Raw genomic sequence first — 18,689 nt, forward strand, 5'->3', positions numbered from 1 at the left:
GTGTGTGTGTTGTGACATCAGGGACAAAGTACTTCTTCAATAAACTATAGCACATGTGACACTGACTGTGTAAATAGCACTTTATTGTGAAATCAGCTCAGGCATCAGGTAAAATGCTATCAGCTATCTTTCTGAAACATCTATTCCATTAGGACTCCTTGAGATGATCCCACAAAGGTGGATAGTCTATGGAGTTTAGAGGCACCTCCTCTGGATGCAGAAGCACTACATGCTATGGCCAAAGGGCTGCGTCCAAAAACGCTACACCTCCCAAAGCTATCAGAATATAAGGAAACCCAAACAGAGACTGCATCGGATTGGCTGCAGTTACTGCTCGGCCAGCAATTGCTTCCACAGCTCCTTCAGTTATTAGCTTGAAATTTGTCGTCCAAGTGGTGCAGAAAAAGCCACCCACAGCTCAATTTTTGGATGATTCAGCAAAATTCAAGCCATGCATGGTCAGCATTCCACTACAATGGTCTCACCTTTCTGTCCCCTGCCTGCCGATTGGACAATGAAGGAACGGTAACAATGAAAAGCCATCAGCTCTGCTCTCTCCTGCTGTCAGTAAGTTCTCTAGAAGTACAGCCAAAGCTCGTTTGGCTGTCCTTCTCCTGTGGATTATAGAAGTGCAGTTCGTCCTGCACTCCTGTGAACCATTTTCAGCTGACAGTGGGCTGAAGCCCGCTGCTGGCTGACATGACAGTCAGTCCAGGTTCGGGCAAGATCACGACAGTGAAATCGGGATCTGCTCACCTGCCTGGATCAACACTCAGCTCGGCCTTGCAGCGAGCCACTAAGAGCCTGAGCCGGCCACTCCCGCCCCATCCACAGCCCAGCGCTCCAGTGAGTGAGGAGGGGGAAGAGAAGAGAGACCATGACAAAGTCTCCAGCACTCTGCTCAGTGAGCCCTAATAACCGAGCGATCGGCGGTGTTTGATCGCTTGGTACTCAGCATTAGAGCTGAAGGGGGACAGATGCAGCATCCACCTAGGCAAGTAGGATTCTACAATAAATAAAAAAAGTTGTGCATTTAGGTGCGTTCCGGTGCCTTCCAGTGTGTTTTTGATGCATTTTACAGCGTTCCAGTACAGTCAAGTGCAGGTAAAATGCAGCATTTTCTACCTTTTTTCTGGAACTGCAAGCACTGGTGTGAACTATGCCATTGAAAAACAATATAACCTTTCCTTGCATTTTTGATGCAGAAAAAAACGCACTGGACTGCATGTGGTGTGAACTGGCCCTAAAAGAAAAAAAAAGTAACCACACGAATCGAGATGCTGGACAGGGTTATTCTCTTTTTTTACTGGACAAATGCAACCGTTACAGGATATTTTTTCACCAAAAAACATGCTGCAGTTCGCAAGTAGACAGAGAGTAACCTGATCACTCATATCTGTGGGTATAAACTTATTACTAATACTAACCAAATTTACTGTGGACAATGCAATGTTAAAAGTTCCACACTTTTCACACCAAAGGGCCGATCAGTTTTTCTGATCAGACTTGATGGACCTGATCAAACCCTCCATTCACCCTTATGGAACGGCTGGTGTAAAAACAGAAGAAGATCCGCCCCCTTCCATCTAGAAGGATCAGATAGGAGGGAGTCCTTCCACACCCGCCAATCCATAGAGAAGAACGGGCTCGGCCTATGTCTGCTCTTTATAAACTGAGCAGACACGGACCTGTCATCTGCCCGCTCTGCTCTGATCAGCAGACTGGTGCCCCGCTGATCTAATCGGAATCCACCCTGTGTGAAAGGGGCTTAGAGACAAAAAGCTGAAATAATTATACATATGAAATTGATAAATGGCAGTTGTTCTACCTGCCAAATTATTGATATTTCTGTCTATCCTATGCCGTGATGTACATAGCTCTGTCACACAGCATTGTGACCCATCACAGCCCTGTCTGCTTCAGTTAAGTGAAACTTACAGGTTTTGTTCCTCCCCTGACTGACAGGAAGCCTAGGTTCACATTGGAGCGATTTGGCATGTCAAAAATCGCATTCCAAATCAACAGCAATGGCACAGTCCGAATCAGTGAGACGCCACATTTGCAGCACGTAGTTTCTTTACTAATTTTGGTGACTTCGAGGTGCAACTGGTATAAACCTCTTTGCAGCAACCCGCACAGATGTCTCTGAAATCACCCTCGAAAATAAGGACTGACATGTGGGAATACCAGCTCATTATGTGAAATTTACCTGCAAACAAAGCCCATGTTATCACCGCTGGAGGCCACATCCACCTTCCTTTCGGGTCCATGGACTCTCTGACTGGCCGGAGCCACGATCACAGGACAGGGCTCTGAAGAAACGGAATGGGCAGCCGTTTCTTCAGAGCACATGCGCCGATGACGTTGGCATATACAGTAAATAATATATCTCCTAAACAGTGCAAGTTTAGGAGATGATATTTACAGTACCTACAGGTAAGCCTTATTATAGTCTTACCAATAGGTTACAAACAATAGAGGGAAGTTTGTTTCCTCTTTAAAAAACAAATGCATGATGTATTAATGAATGCAGCACTACATTCATGTGTCTCTATTGTGTCTGCTTGGGGTTCTGCTTTCAATAGACGGTAATAGAAAAATATACCTTGGAAAAATGAAAATGAATTTCCACGCGGTTTAGGGCTTGGCCATAGACAGCTCCAATCTTGGCCGATTCCTGCTGAATAAGTCATGTAAGTCCTGAAGGGCTGAGCAAGCACCAATGGCTCCACAAAAGTGCAGCAGCTATCTGAACACAATAGTGGGCCAGTGGACACGCCTCCATCCGCACTGTGAGCATGGATGGGGAAATCGATTGATTTATTTCTCCTTCAGTTCCCGGGGGGGAAGGAGAGAAACTCAACCAATGTACAGCCTCATACACATAGGGAGATTTGATCTATGCCCCATGCAGAGTCATGCCTACCCATGCACAGCTGTTCCATACATCCTTGTGCAGGCAAGTCCCATTCATGTCTATTGGGACACAGCTGCTGCTTCCAATTTGAGATCCGTGTGGGTGCGTGTCCCCCAACTCATCCTGGGTGGTCAGGGTCATGCACCCGCACGGAGGTCACATAGATAGCTATGGGACCACCAATATGGGGATGTACGCAAAACACGTGCATTCCCATGTCGGTAAAACGCACGGCAAGGGGTGTGGGTCAAATTGCCTCATGTGAACGAGGCCCAAATCCCCCATTCAACACGGACCTTGGTTCACATGTTAAGGATTAATGGTTTCCCGTGCCATGATCTGTATCAAACTAATTTAAATTAGTAGTTCAGGGGGTTGTATGCAGTAGTTTTTTCTACACTGATACAATGAGAGATTGGACCTTACAGGAAAATCTAACATGTTAGATTATATTTATTTGTGTAGTGGAATAAACCTTGAATTTTTTCATCCAGTGGTCGCAGGACTGGGAATGGACAAGCATCAGCCGGCATGATTAGAATAACAGGAGTGGAGGGCATGCAGAGCTAGGAAAGGTTATTATTTTCAGCTACAAATCAGGAAATAAGGAAGACAAGGAGGACAGACAGTGAGTACGGAAAACCAGGAGGAGGACAGGTCAGAGGAAACTAATCTCAGCCAAGAATGTCAGGTGGGAGCCGAAAATAGATAAAGAACACTAACAATAAAATAGGTACAAATACAAAGTAAGATTTAAACTAAACAAAATTAAAAAGTCCAAATCTGCTTTAAACAAATGAAGAAGAATTAGAAGTGCATTATGGAGGATGGGTAAAATCAAAGCCTATGCAAACATTTCTGTTAGCTGTAAACAAAAAGATCCTAAACCAATCCAGTTCTGGGCCAAAATGACTTCAACTCAAATAAACATTCTACATTGCGGACACCTAAACCAAGAAAACCTTCCGACCACTCTGCGGACACGACCACCCCCAGTGTATGATTTAATAAGAAGAGGTATAAGGGCGCTTACTTTACATAATAAAAAATTAAATATAAAAATCTTCAATAATGTATGGGTCTTCAATCAATGAAAGAAATTGTGTGTACTTCTTAATGCAACTAAATAAACCGATAAAACAACCCCAGTGAAGAGATCTAATTCCTGTGTAAAATGACCATGTAAATGGATATAAATATAAAAAAAAATATGAATATATAAAAATCTGTGAAGCAAATAAATACATACAAATATGCTGAATAAATAAAACAATTGATAAGATTTGCTGCTTGCTGCACTGCACTTTAAGTGCAAATCCCAAAAAACACACGTGTGCAAAAAAAAACAGTCCCTTTTCAATTGCAGTGATAATCAAAAAGGTGCAAGTGCAGATCTTCCAGTGCTCTCCAGTTCCCCCAGCCTCTCACCTTAATAGGCTTATGGGTAAGCCTTTCTGTTAATACTTTCTGTTAATACTCCTTTAAGAGGTCCCTCCACTCTAGCGGTCCCACCTCCTGGTTAATAGTATCTCAGACAGGCACATAGAGAGATAGATAGGCAATCCATATTCCAGTATTTAGTAAAAAAAAACTATTTTATTCAAAGTGGAGGTTCACCCGGAAATGTTAATTTTTAACCTTAGATTGATGCTCATTTTGTCTAGGGGAATCGGCTATTTTTTTTAAATCGAAGCTGTACTTACCGTTTCAGAGAGCGATCTTCTCTGCCGCTTCCGGGTATGGGCTGCGGGACTGGGCGTTCCTATTTTGATTGACAGTCTTCCGACGGTCGCATCCATCGCGTCACGATTTTCCGAAAGTAGCCGAACGTCGGTGCGCAGGCGCCGTATAGAGCCGCACCGACGTTCGGCTTCTTTCGGCTACTCGTGACGCGATGGATGCGACCATCGGAAGCCTGTCAATCAAAATAGGAACGCCCAGTCCCGAAGACCATACCCGGAAGCTGCGGAGAAGATCGCTCTCTAAAACGGTAAGTACAGCTTCGATTTAAAAAAAACTAGCCGATTCCCCTAGACAAAATGAGCATCAATCTAAGGTTAAAAAAATTTTTTATGGTGAACTCCCGCTTTAAGGTAAACGACTCACATTTCAGTGGAGTGGTAAACAGCATAAAACGACAGTGTTTGTAAAACATTACTTCCGGGTTCGGCCGTACCCGGAAATGACGTCACCACGGCTCTCCTGTCCTCACGTGTATCGTGACTGCCTCGTCACTTTTTCAAAGGATATCTTGAACATATTAAAGCGGTGGCATACCCGCAAATTTTTTTATTTATTTTTTACACCTGAAAGGCAAAAGGCATAATGAGCTAGTATGCATCGCATACTAGCTCATTATGAAATACTTACCTTGGAACGAGGTGTGGAGAACTTACCTGGTCCACGCCGAGCGAGATGTCATCTTGCCTCGGCGTGTCTTCTGGGTATTTTTTTGGCACATCGCTGTGGATCACGGATAGAAATTTTCCAGCACAAGGGATTGTTTTTTTGCACACGTGTGTTTTTTGGGATTTGCACTTAAAGCGGTGGTTCACCCTCAATAACAACATTCTAGCATTAAATTAAGCATAGTAGCGCGAGCTACAGTATGCCTTTATTTATTTTTTTTGCCCCGTACTCACTGTTTAATCCTATAGTGAAGATTCAGACTCCCCGCGGGGAATGGGCGTTCCTATCCAGACGGAAGATGATTGACGGCCGGCTATGGCGCGTCACGCTCCCCGAAGATAGCCGGAGTAGGTCTCGGCTCTTCACGGCGCTATACGGCGCCTGCGCACAGACTAGGCGCAGGCGCCGTGAAGAGCCAAGGCCTATTTCGACTATTTCCGGAGAAGCGTGATGCGCCATAGCCGGCCGTCAATCATCTTCCCTCTGGATAGGAACGCCCATTCCCTGCGGGGAGTCTGAATCTTCACTATAGGATTTAACAGTGAGTACGGGGCAAAAAAAATAAATAAAGGCATACTGTAGCTCGCGCTACTATGCTTAATTTAATGCTAGGAAAAAAAAAAATTATAGGGTGAACCCCCTCTTTAAGATTTGCTGCTTGCTGCACTGCACTTTATCAATTGTTTTATTTATTCAGCATATTTTTATGTATTTATTTGCTTCACAGATTTTTATATATTCATATTTTTTTTATATTTTATATCCATTTACATGATCATTTTAGACAGGAATTAAATCTCTTCACTGGGGTTGTTTTATCTGTTTAATCAGTTGCACTTTATTAAGAAGTACACACAATTTCTTTCACTTATTGAAGACCCATACATTGAAGATTTTTATATTTAATTATTTATTTATTTATTTATTATGTGTGTGTGTGTATATATAAATATAAAAACATATTTTATATATCTCACCCTAACTCCCAGCTAATTAAAGGAAAGGTTTGTTTATTTTCTAAATAGATTCCTTTAAGCTAGTGCATTGTTGGTTCACTTACCTTTTCCTTCAAATTTCCCTTCTAAATGTTTTTTTTTTCGTTGTCTGAATTTCTCACTTCCTGTTTCTCCTCGGTAAGCTTGCCCCCATCATCCGAGCCGTTCTAGCTGATGGTTAGTCAGCCAGAACAGCTTACTGAGGAGGAACAGGAAGTGAGAAATTAGCTAGCACCAGCTTAATTGAACCGATTTAGAAAATTATAAATGAACCTTTACAACCCCTTTAAGGCAAATCTGAAGTCAGAGCTTGGCTGGCTCTGCTTTATGGATCTTGAAAGAGTCTGAAATAAAAACTTGCACTGCCACTAATCCCATTCTAGGACAGTTCATATAGTGGGCAATTCAGGTAGCTTTTGAATTGCTTTCAGTGTTTCAAGTTCAGTGCAGAGAAGCAGAACGACAAAACTGTTGGATGCGTTTCATCATGCCCAAAGGACGCACATGGTAAAGAAGGTTCAGTAATGCCCCTTCTATACATTTCTTCCATCCAGGCTTAGCCTATATATGTATGGGTGCTATGCACTTCATAGTATTTGTAAAAGCAAAAATTGTTATTTTCGTTTTTGATATATTTGGGAGGAGATATACTCCCTGTTAAAGCGGGGGTTCACCCTAAAACATCTACATACCGTTACATCCAGCATACTGCGGACATCAACAGTATGCTGGATTATTTTATTTTTTTTCGATGTACTCAACATTTTTTCGTTGTTTTCACCCGGCTTCCGGGTTCTCGCTCCTCCGGGGAGTAGCCGTTCCTAATACGACGCATAGATGATTGACGTGCGGGTAAAGCGCGTCATCGCCTTTCGAAAATATCCTAGGGGGACTCAGCACTTTACGGCGCCTGCGCAGTCAGCTCTACACGGCAGGCGCAGGCACCGTAAAGAGCCGAGTCCACGTCGGTTGTTTTCGGAAGGCGAGGACGCGCTTTACCCGCACGTCAATCGTCTCCTGGGAGGATCAACGCTCACTCCCATGAGACAGCAGAGCTCCCCGTTGGGGAAAAGGAGCGACACGCCCACTCCACGCAAGGAAGAAGACCCGGAAGTGAGGCTGAAGACAGGTAAGTGTCCAGATTTTAAAAAAAAATTACAACCCTACAAGCCTTTATTAAGGCTGCAGATAGCATAGATAAAAAGTTAGTTTTGAGGGTGAACCTCCGCTTTAAGTCTGCTGTCTATGTCCACACTGGAGAGATAGACTCCTCGATTTGTCCTGGTAACAAAGTGAGAATGTGAAAATTAAATGGAAAAAAAAATAAAAAATCTGGATCAGAGATCAGGAAAAAATTAACCAATAGGGACAAACATTTTGAGTTTTCAAAAATTTTGGGATGAGAATTCTGTTGACTTTGGAGCGTTTTGGACAGGGAGTGAAGACAAGTCTTCTCAGTTAGCCACAGACAGCAGCATTTAATCTACCAGGTGTTTTCAAACTAAAGAAAATAATTGCAAAACCAAAAACGCACCACTCTCTACTAGAAAAGGACACAATGCAAGGCTTGTATGAACCAAATGCTTATTAAAAGGAGAAGTATGGGAAGTAAATAAAACAAACATACATACTCACCTATATGGCTGCAGCATTAGTCCAATGCTTCAGCTGTCCTCATTAACTGGTTCTAAGCCAGAGCTGAGCAATCACATGATCTAGAGTTCTTGGGTCCGCTCAGAGCTGTTACGGCCAGTCACCGCTCTCTGCTCTGCCCCTCCAGCACTCAATCGCCAGGATGTGGAGGGAGCAGGAGCAGCTGGCTCAGGCTCTCAGTGGTGCACTGACAGGCAGAGCCAGCTGTCGGTTGAACATCTGGTGGATCCTAACATTATAATTATCAGGATACATGCAGAGAGTGGGGAAGCTCTGTGATATCAGCTATCAGTGGACTTGAGCCCGCTGTTGGTTGATTCTGGGTCACAAGAGAAAAAAAAGAGTCCACTCCTGTGAGACACGTGAAAATTATGACCAAACAAGCTTTGGCCATTCTTCTTTCTTTTAGTGAGAAAATGTCTAGCATTCTTAATGGCTCCCAATTCTAATTTTGCCTGGGACCAGTGGCTTAACTATGCCGCAGGAACGTCAATACTCCAGTTTTTCGAAGACTCACCACACTTTATGCAGAATAGACATGGGCAATGAGGAGGCAGCAACACTAGTAACAAATATAGAATATGGCCCAAGAGGAGTCTCTGATCACTCGCCGCTCGAGCTGACAATAAAAGTTAGGGGTAAATGGTACCCAAGAGAATGGAAAATTAGCCCTCATTGGCTCGAGCTAATGAGTGAACACAGTACGGTGAGGTCGGCTCTTAAAGAATTTTTACAGATAAATGTGGGAACTGCATCAGCGGGGGTGGTATGGGACTCCCTAAAAGCCTACCTCCGAGGCCTCCTGATTCAAAAAATGGCAGGGCTAAAGAGGAAGAACAGGGAGGGAGAGAGTGAGACAAGGAATGAGTCGCTACAGGCAGAGAAGAGATACATTGAAGCCCCAACCTCTCACAGTTTAAAAGAGTGGTTAGAAAAACAACAAATATATAAATGACTATATTAAAAAGAACAGAGGGAAAACGAAAATTCCAGAAACAGAATCAGTTCGGAGAGGGAGAGCGAGTGGGGCGTCTATTATCCCCGCTTATTAGAACTAATTCCCCCCCCCCCACCGTGAATGAATGAAAAACTTATAAAGCGCGGCGCATGCGAACTGAATCGCTTCTGGGCGCTAGTTGTTCGTGTCTCATGACATCAAAAGAGCAGAGTTTTGATCTGTCTTCTAAAAGTCAGGTGGTTTTCCTCCAACCGAATGCTGGTTGGTAAAGCGTTCCATAGTCTAGGACCCTGAAAAGCAAACCTTCTTTCTCCTTTGGACTTGTATTTGGTTTTTGGTACCCTGACCAGATTTTGGTCGGTGGATCGCAGAACGCGATTCGAATTGTGAGGTTCTATCTTGTCGCAAAGATATTGCGGAGCCTTCCCATGGATGCACTTATGTGTCAGGCAGAGTGCTTTAAATGCAATTCTGTCTTTTACTGGCAGCCAGTGAAGGGTTCTCAACGAAGGTGAGATTGATTCCCATTTTTTTTTTCCCAGTCACCAGTCTGGCGGCCGTATTTTGTACGACTTGCAGACGAGCGATTTGGTACTTTGGGAGCCCGAGGTAAAGGGCGTTAGCATAGTCCAGTCTGGAATTCACGATTGTTCCCACCACGACTGCTACATCTTCTTTGGGGATAAATGGAATAAGTCTGCGTAGTAGGCGCAACAGATGGTGCGCTCCGCTGACTACTGACCCTATTTGTGCGTCCATTGTCATGAAGGTGTCGAAGATGACCCCGAGACTTTTGACTTTGGAGCTAGGGGTGATGATTTGGCCCAGAATGGGCGGGGGTGTCCAGGTTGTTGCCAGTTGACTCTTTCGGCTGGCGTGAAACATAAGGAGTTCTGTTTTTGAACTGTTGAGTTTAAGATAACTCTTAGTCATCCAGTTTTCTATCAAAGAGAGACATTTCTCTAAACTGGGATGATGATCCTTTTTGTTGCAGATGCGAAAATACAGTTGCGTATCGTCTGCATAAGAGTGATAGAGTAGTTCTTGGCTACTGATAATATCAAAGAGAGGGCGAAGATAGATGTTGAAAAGCACCGGTGACAGGGGGGATCCTTGGGGGACTCCACATGACACTGTGCGCTTTTCCGACGTGAAACAACCCAATTTAACTGTTTGTGATCGGTTTTCAAGAAAGGAAGAAAACCATGGTAAATCACCTTCTGCGACTTCTGCTACCTTGGCTAGTCGCATCAGTAACAGTTTGTGGTCTACCGTGTCAAAGGCTGCGCTTAGGTCCAGTTAAGTTATCAAGCGGGGAAATTTCCTCCGATAAAACCGAAATATTAAACATGTTAAGAGAATTCTTTGTATCCCTTTATAGCTCCAAGAGGAGGGAGGGGACTGAAGGACTGGGAAAAATTTTCCAGGGAATGTCCGTCCCGACCCTCTTGGAGGATGATAATATTGACATGGAGGCGCCAATTACTCTAGGAGAATTAAAACAGGCAGTGGCGGGGATGTCAACTCAAAAGTCACCGGGCCCAGATGGGATGCCCATAGAGATCTATAAAAGATACGGGGATATTCTGCTACCAGAACTCCTTAAAACATTAAATTGGGCATTGACTCATGGAATACTCCCCACCTCTATGACAGAAGCCACCATTATTGTCTTACATAAGGAGGGGAAGGACCCAACTGAGGCCTCATCGTATCGCCCCATCTCACTTCTATGTACTGACGCCAAGATCTTGGCCAAAGTGCTAGCAACTCGTCTTAACCGGTATATCCAAGTGCTTATACATCCTGACCAATCTGGCTTTATCCCCAATAGGTCAACCAGTATCAATATCAGGAGAGTGTTCCTGAATATGCAAATTCCAACAGAGGGGGTGGGCTCCAGAGCTGTTTTAGCCCTGGATGCTGCCAAGGCTTTTGACAGTCTGGAATAAGACTAATTATGGAAAGTCCTAGAGAAATTCAGGTTTGGCCCCAGGTTTATTAGTTGGGTGAAGCTGTTATACAACCAGCCAAGAGCAAAAATTAAAATCAACAACGAATTTTCAGAAATTTTTCAACTAGAGAACGCGACAAGGTTGTCCCCTTTCCCCCCTTCTGTTTGCTCTGGCGATGGAACCATTAGCCATTAAAATTAGAAAAACAGAAGATATACAGGGGTTCCGCAGACAGACTATAGAGGATAAGATCGCACTGTTTGCGGACGATGTCCTCTTTTTCCTGGGAGACGTCGAAACCTCGTTAAAAAAAGTGATTAAAACGGTGGGCGAGTTTGGGCTATGCTCCGGGTTGGTCATTAATTGGGAAAAGTCAGCACTACTGCCAATTGACCCCCTTGGTGTCCAGATACCTCATGGAATTCCTCAGTTAAAAGTAGTAGCTATGATGAAATATCTCAGGATATGGATCACGAGGGACATCAATAGCTTTGTCCAAAATAACTTAATCCCCCTTTTGTCTAAATGGGAACATAAAAGAGACATCTGGTGTAGACTCCCATTATCCATAGCGGGCGATGTAATCTAATAAAGATGCTATCGTTGCCCCAGTTACTCTATATCCTCCATAACTCCCCAGTCTGGATAGACCAAAAATGGTTTAAAAGGATAGAATCCCTCTTTAGAGAGCCAATTTGGAAGAAGGGACAAGCCAGGATTTGTCTCCAGACCATGCAGTTACCAGCTAAAGAGGGGGGAAATGCAGTACCACACCCGAAAACATACTTTTTAGCTTCGCAGCTACAACATCTTCTGAACTGCGGATTGGAAGGAGGGGGGAATTCCGGTAGATTGATGCTAACAGGGGCACCGCATAGGACAATAGTGGAGGCACTTGAGGCTGGTTCGTTTATCCATAGATGTCCAACTATAAAACTCATCCTTAAAGTGTGGCAAACAACAAAAGTACTGATGGGCTACAGGGGACTAACAATTTTTGCCCCTCTCTGGTGCAATCAAAACTTAAGGGAATTAAAAGATATTGAGAGATGTAAAGAATGGGAGAGACAAGGGATAAGCCGCTTAAATCAATTGTACGATGGAGAACACATGAAATCCTTCTCAGACTTGCGACAGGAATTTAATATAGCAAATAATACATTTTACAGATACCTCCAGATCCGACACGCCATCCAAGCCCAGTTTGGGTCACAACCCATTGTATGGTCCCCGGCCCCTACCTTCCTGAAAATAACCTCCTCAAATACAACCAAAGGCCTGATCTCCGAGTTGTACTCCAGAATAGGAGCTAAAACAATAAGTAGGGCAGGCCCCATCAAGAGCAGGATAGGATGGGAGAGAGACTTAAGTCAAATGACCACGGAACAGTGGAGTGCGATCTTGAGGAGGGAGGTATTGGTCTCGATCTCCCCATCTCAGAAAGTATCACACTTGTTCCTCTTGCATGGAGTATACTACACCCCCAGGAGGATGTTTAATCTTGGGTGGAGAAGTACTGACGAATGTCCAAGGTGCAGATCGACAGGCAATCTCATCCACATGCTATGGAAATGCCCAAAGCTATTCAGATACTGGGAAGAGGTGGTTGACACAATAAAGAAAACTTTTAAAACTAAGTTAGAAGTTGAGTCTAAGAAATGCCTATTAGGCAGTATAGAGGAAGATAAAGTGCCAGCCGGCTCCCTTGAGGTGGTGCCGAGATGCCTCTTCCAGGCAAGGAAGCCAATTGCGTGGAGGTGGCAGGCCCAGACACCACCCACTGTCAAATCTTGGGTTGAAACCATTAACACAATGATTTGGAGTGAGAGAGTGACACTCACTAGACAGGGCAATTATAGAAAGTTCGTGAGGATGTGGAAACCTTGGCTAGACGAAACAGGATGTCCTATATAAGAATATGACAGTCGCCTCTCAAACTCAATACATATCTTAACCCGCTATCGGGCATCCCTTTTTGGGGAAGATTTAACTAATGGAGTATATTAACTTCAAAAACTGGTTCATGGTGTGCGGGGAGGGAGAGGGTTAGAGGGGTGGGTAAGGGGGAGGAAACGAGGGAAGACAATTTGGAACCGAGAGGTTTTTCATTTATTCACAATGTTATAAAGAAAGAGGGGAAGATAAGAAAGAGAGAAAAAAGTATGGTTGTATATTTGTTATGCTAAGACTATGCACGTTGGTGTACTGTTTTTTGTACCTTTGATATGCAAACAATAAAAATGTTATAACTATGCCATACCATCCTTGAATCCCAACTGCCCAAGCTCACTAGAATGGTGTTTTTCTTGTCCCGAGTCTGTTGGGGTTAGACCACACTTACTTTACCCCCTCTTATCTCCTTTCCTCCCATACTCTCTTCTGGGGGCCCCTCAGTGCACCTCCCAGTCTTTGGGGCCCGCTGTCTCTCCTTTTCAGGGAGGTTCTTTAGGGATCTGTTTTCCTGAACTGTTCGATATGCTAATCTTTGTTTGCATTTTGATCGGTGCTGCTGACCCTGTGTGGCAAGCTATGTACATGACCTTGTACTATGGTTATTGGTTAATATGTGAAGTTGAAAGAGAAAAGAACACAATGCACAACAAAACTGACCCAGTAGCGATATAAACAAGGCACCACCATGCATTTAGGAAAACTGTTTGTTTTAATCAGATAAAGCCTGGAAAACTTTAGAAGCCAGATCAAGTACATAATCAACAACAATTGGGTGAGAAAATTTGTATAATCCATACAATACTCAGCCCAGAGACGTGGTTACTGTCATCCCTGATATTCCACAGCATGCATGCAAATGTAACCTAAACACTACCACTCAAGGCAATGATTGCTTGCCAAGGAGACATGCCGGGTACTTGCAGAACTATTAAAAGGCAAATGTTTCCCCAGGTACTCATTAACACTTCATTGCACTACCAGAACACCGTAATAAAAATATTTTGTCTAAAATAAAGCAGGAGTCCCACAATAAAGAGAAAATGGGAAACACGCATGTATAGTTAGATGTATATGGCCTGATCCTATTTGGAATGTTGTAAAATATTTCTGCCAGCTACTGTTTAAACACTAAGCACTAATATTTGCAAAGTACCTTATGCCGGGAAACTAAGAGCTCAGCATAAATTACACAGAAAGCAGTCATGTGTTAACTCTTCCTCCCATAAAGTGCCGCTGAAGGTCCTGTGACAGACTCTATACACAATTTTAAACTGACAAAAATTTGTTACTATAATAAAATAAAAAAAGAAGGAGTACACTGAAGCCGGGCAAAATGGCTTTTTATTTTTATACAATATAACCATGTATTTTTCTCAAGGGTATTAAAGTGGTGTTCCGCCTGGAGATTTTTTTTTTTTAAAAGTCAGTAGCTACAAATACTGTAGTTGCTGACTTTTAATATACCTGTCCAGGGAGCCCCCCCAGCCGTCACCATTCATCATAAGGGAAACTGGCGGTTCCCTACTGCGCAAAGCTTGCTGTGCTTTCTAATGGCGCCGTTTCCCGAAAGTGGAGAAGGGTACTTGTCAAAAACAGGTACTCGTTCCGCCTCTCCCCCCTGAGAAAGGTGCCAAATGTGACACCGGAGAGGAGGGAGGAAGCAGATAAGCAGAGGTTCTACTTTTGGGTGGAACTCTTCTTTAAATAAGAAATAGACTTCGAATGAACGGGATGCATGCAATTAGATGCAAAAGCAACTAACTGAGCACTGAGCGAAACACACATTTCAAGATGTTAACTGACTGTTAGGTATAGTAGTACATAATAAATATAAATATTCTATGTACTACTATAACATAAAGCATATCTGAACCAAACATTTTGTTATTTTCTTCTGAATAGTGTAGGGAATGTTCCAATCGGGAACACCACAGGGAGAAGGAGGAAATTACTCCAAAGGGAACGGAAATCCCCTTTTAGACAGCAGTTATTGAAACAAGTATCCCCAATTGGGGTTTTCTCCCCGGATCTGACGGCTTTAAAATTTTTGGATTAACCATTACTTTTTGACAATAGTCACCAGAATAGAGAATGTTAATCTACCCATGGGGAACCCAGAAAGCAATAAAGCCATGACAGAGGATCGAATTCTTCTCTACAAAAAAAAAATATATAGGATATACTGCGCTGTGCAATAAGTGAACACAAAAATTAGCTGCCAACACAGCTGAGACAAAGCAAAATTGCCAAAAATGTGAAAAAAGTGTAGCGCTTATTTGTGTGAATAAATCAATTAGCAACACATGTCAAATGTTGCAAAAAATACATGTACTGCATTTGCTGGCGTAAAAGACTACCTTTTACACTTAAAAAACTGCCCAAAAAGCAGGAGTCATCTTATACGCCGAGTCAGCTGCTCGGCTGCATGCTGGGTGTGCAGTAATACTGTATGTAGTTTCGGCTACATAGAGTATATACCGCTTAGCCAATCGCAGTGAGCGATGTATTCCAATGAATGCAGAGCCTGCTCAGATTGGAATAACAACCTCTGCCAATCTGATCAGGCTACATACAGTAGCCTGCTCAGATTGGCTATGAGAGTCAAAGAGGTGTGGGCTGATGATGTTACAGCCTCTGCCAATCCAAGCAGGCTTTGTATTTATTAATAGAATACATCACTTAACGTGATTGGCTCCAGCAAGGAGGAAGAAGAATATGGCTCCAGAAGGAAGAAATACGAAGTGTCGGAAGCCTAGGAAGGGGGGTCGTCTTATACGATGAGTACAGGTAAAAAAAATCTTTAAAAACTGTAAAATTAGGGGGTCGTCTTATACGCCCGGTCGCCTTATACACCGGCAAATATGGTACATGAAATCTTAATTTCGGTGACACCAAGTGACTAAATGAAGTCAGTGAAAAAGCTTAAACAGAATAAATCAAAACAAGGCAGTCCTCTGTTGTGACCAAACACAAATAACAGTCCAAAAGTGTAGAAAAAAAACTGCAAAGTTGAAGTGAAGACCCTCATGGATATATAACCCACTCTGAAAGAATAGAAAATACCACCACCGATGTAAGGAGGAGTCTTACCAGATTATATTGACTTGGAGAGGTCTATACCACCCAAATCAAAAAAGGCTTATATAATCAATCAGCAAGAATCCATATATCAGTTGACACCGCAAATTCCATTAAAGCGGGGGTTCACCCTTAGAGGGCACTTTTCCCCCTTAGATTCCTGCTCGTTTTTACTAGGGGAATCGGCTATTTATTTTAAAATATGTGCAGTACTTACCCGTTTACGAGATGCATCCTCTCCGTCGCTTCCGGGTATGGGCTTCGGGAATGGGCGTTCCTTCTTGATTGACAGTCTTCCGAGAGGCTTCCGACGGTCGCATCCATCGCGTCACGATTTTCCGAAAGAAGCCGAACGTCGGTGCGCAGGCGCAGTATAGAGCCGCACCGACGTTCGGCTTCTTTCGGCTACGAGTGACGCGATGGATGCGACCGTCGGAAGCCTCTCGGAAGAATGTCAATCAAGAAGGAACGCCCGCTCCCGAAGACCCATACCCGGAAGCGACGGAAGAAGATGCAGCTCGAAAACGGGTAAGTACGGCTCATATTTTAATACAAATAGCCGATTCCCCTAGACCGAACGAGCAGGAATCTAGGGGAAGAAAATTTATTTTTTTAGAAATGGGTGAACTCCCGCTTTAAACATCAGGAAGTGAGAATAAATGTAGTCTTGTTGGGGCCAGAGACACAGTAACCACATAACATGTGTAATGAGAAGAAAACTCATAGGTCCGGATTCACATACATTGGCGCATAGTTATGCCGGCGTAGCGCAGAGCGCCAAGCACAGTATTCACAAAGCACTCGCCCCCAAATCTACGCTGGGTTTCCTCGGCGCAAGCCAGCGTAGGTGGAAGTGAGCCATGCTAATGAGGCGTGACCCCATGTAAATGATGGACTGAGCGTCATAAAGATACGAATAACGTACGGCGCATGCGCCGTCCCGTGGCCGCATCCCAGTGCGCATGCTCAGAATCACGTCGAAACAACTGCCTAAGATACGTCGAATCACTGCCTACGACGTGAACGTAACCTACGCCCAGCCCTATTCACGTACTACTACGTAAACGTAAAATACGACGGCTGTTCCCTGGTCCATACCTTTGCATGAGTTGCGCCTCATAGATGGGGAATAACTATACGCTGGACGTAAGTCTTACGCAAACCGCGTATATTATGCGCCGGGCGCAACTACGTTCGTGAATTGACATATCTCCCTCATTTGCATATTTGCAATGAGGCGGCCAGCGTAAATATGCGCCCACGATACGCCGGCGTAAGAAAATTACGTCGGTCGGATGAAGCCTATTTTCTGGCGTATCTAGTTCTGTGGGCACGGCGCACAGATACGACGGCGCATACTTACACTTACGCGGCGTATATCGAGATACGTCGGCGTAAGTGCTTTGTGAATCCAGGCCATAGTGTGATACCGTACCAAGTAGTATTTATTAAAAAGATTAAATATAAACACTCATATTTGGAATAACGTCACAGGCATATCATTATAAAATGCAAGAGCGATGTGTGTGAAGGGTGCATCTGACGCGTTTCAACTAAACAGTCATCGATAGCACTTAAACTGGCCATAGAAGCATACCTCCCAACATTTTGAGATGGCAATGAGGGACACCTACTAGCAAACGTACGTAGGCATAGGACACGCCCCCACCACACCCCTTAAAAAAGGAGAATTAAAGAAAAGGGGCAATTAAAGCTTTTTACTGCTACTACTTCTTCTTTATATTAGCTTTTAAAATTTACAAAACGCAGCAATTTAGAATTTGGATGAAAAGGTTTAGCACTGGGAAACTCTTTTTGAAAGATAAAAAGTGCATTTTATATACAACTATATAGATCAGACCAAAATGAGGGACAAATGACTAGGAAAAAAGGGAAGAGGGACAGTCCCGCAAAAATCAGGGACAGTTGGAAGCTACGATACAAGGCTTGAATTTTGGCCGATTCCTGCTGAATTCCAGAAACTCGAGCCATGATTTGCCCTGTACGTATTGCCCAGACAAACAAAGTTGATTTAAAAATTGAAGGCATGGGTGGAAAATTGTCGGCTGAACAAAGACCGCACCTAATAAGATGTAGTCACTCTTCAGGTATTCAGGTTGTTATGGGTGCTGCAGGTGTCTGAATACAATCGTACAATCGCTGGGAGTTTCCTCCATTCACATTGTTTAGTGTAAATGGGGAAAAATCGATTTCTATTGCGAAACCCAAGTGTGTATGGATAGCCATAGATGTCTGCTCCCACAGTCAGACATATCATACCACCACCACTCTCTCACAAAATAAAAAAAGGCATATTCATTACTGTAGATGCAGCCCAACTAAATTAAAATACATTAAAAAGGGTTCAATTGGGCTTGGACTTTTTTTTTTAAGAGCCCAACGGTCACTCAAAAAAAGAAAAAATGCCAATCTGGGCCCAAAACATTCTGCTTCAGGGCTCTGACCAATAAGCGAAGTACTTAGGATCTTAACAATGCACAGATTAACCAGAAAGCCGGCCAGACAGCTCTGTAGCATCCTGGAAACATTTTCCCCACTTTATGAATGCGTGATCCATTATACATGAATACTAATTTTAAATTCAAAAGAGTAGCCTGTCCTTTTTGCATTGCAAATGACAGCAGGTCCTGAACAAACATTAACTAAATTGTGCACAACTTTGCATAATTTGCTGCCAGTTCTACACTCAACGCAGGCCCAACATGCAATAATCATGCAAAATTTATGGTGGACTTCTCAAGTTCATATTA

The 18,689-nt window shown here is 43.4% G+C and overlaps 1 protein-coding gene across 1 annotated transcript in view; it reads right to left on the reverse strand.

Moving 5' to 3' along the window:
• Nucleotides 1-18,689, reverse strand: part of PLPP1 (phospholipid phosphatase 1) — a gene marked incomplete in the record, with an annotated part of 175,336 nt that overhangs the window by 113,341 nt on the left and 43,306 nt on the right.

This window comes from Rana temporaria, chromosome 1 (assembly GCF_905171775.1).
Source record: "Rana temporaria chromosome 1, aRanTem1.1, whole genome shotgun sequence".
NCBI classification, from domain to species: domain Eukaryota; kingdom Metazoa; phylum Chordata; class Amphibia; order Anura; family Ranidae; genus Rana; species Rana temporaria.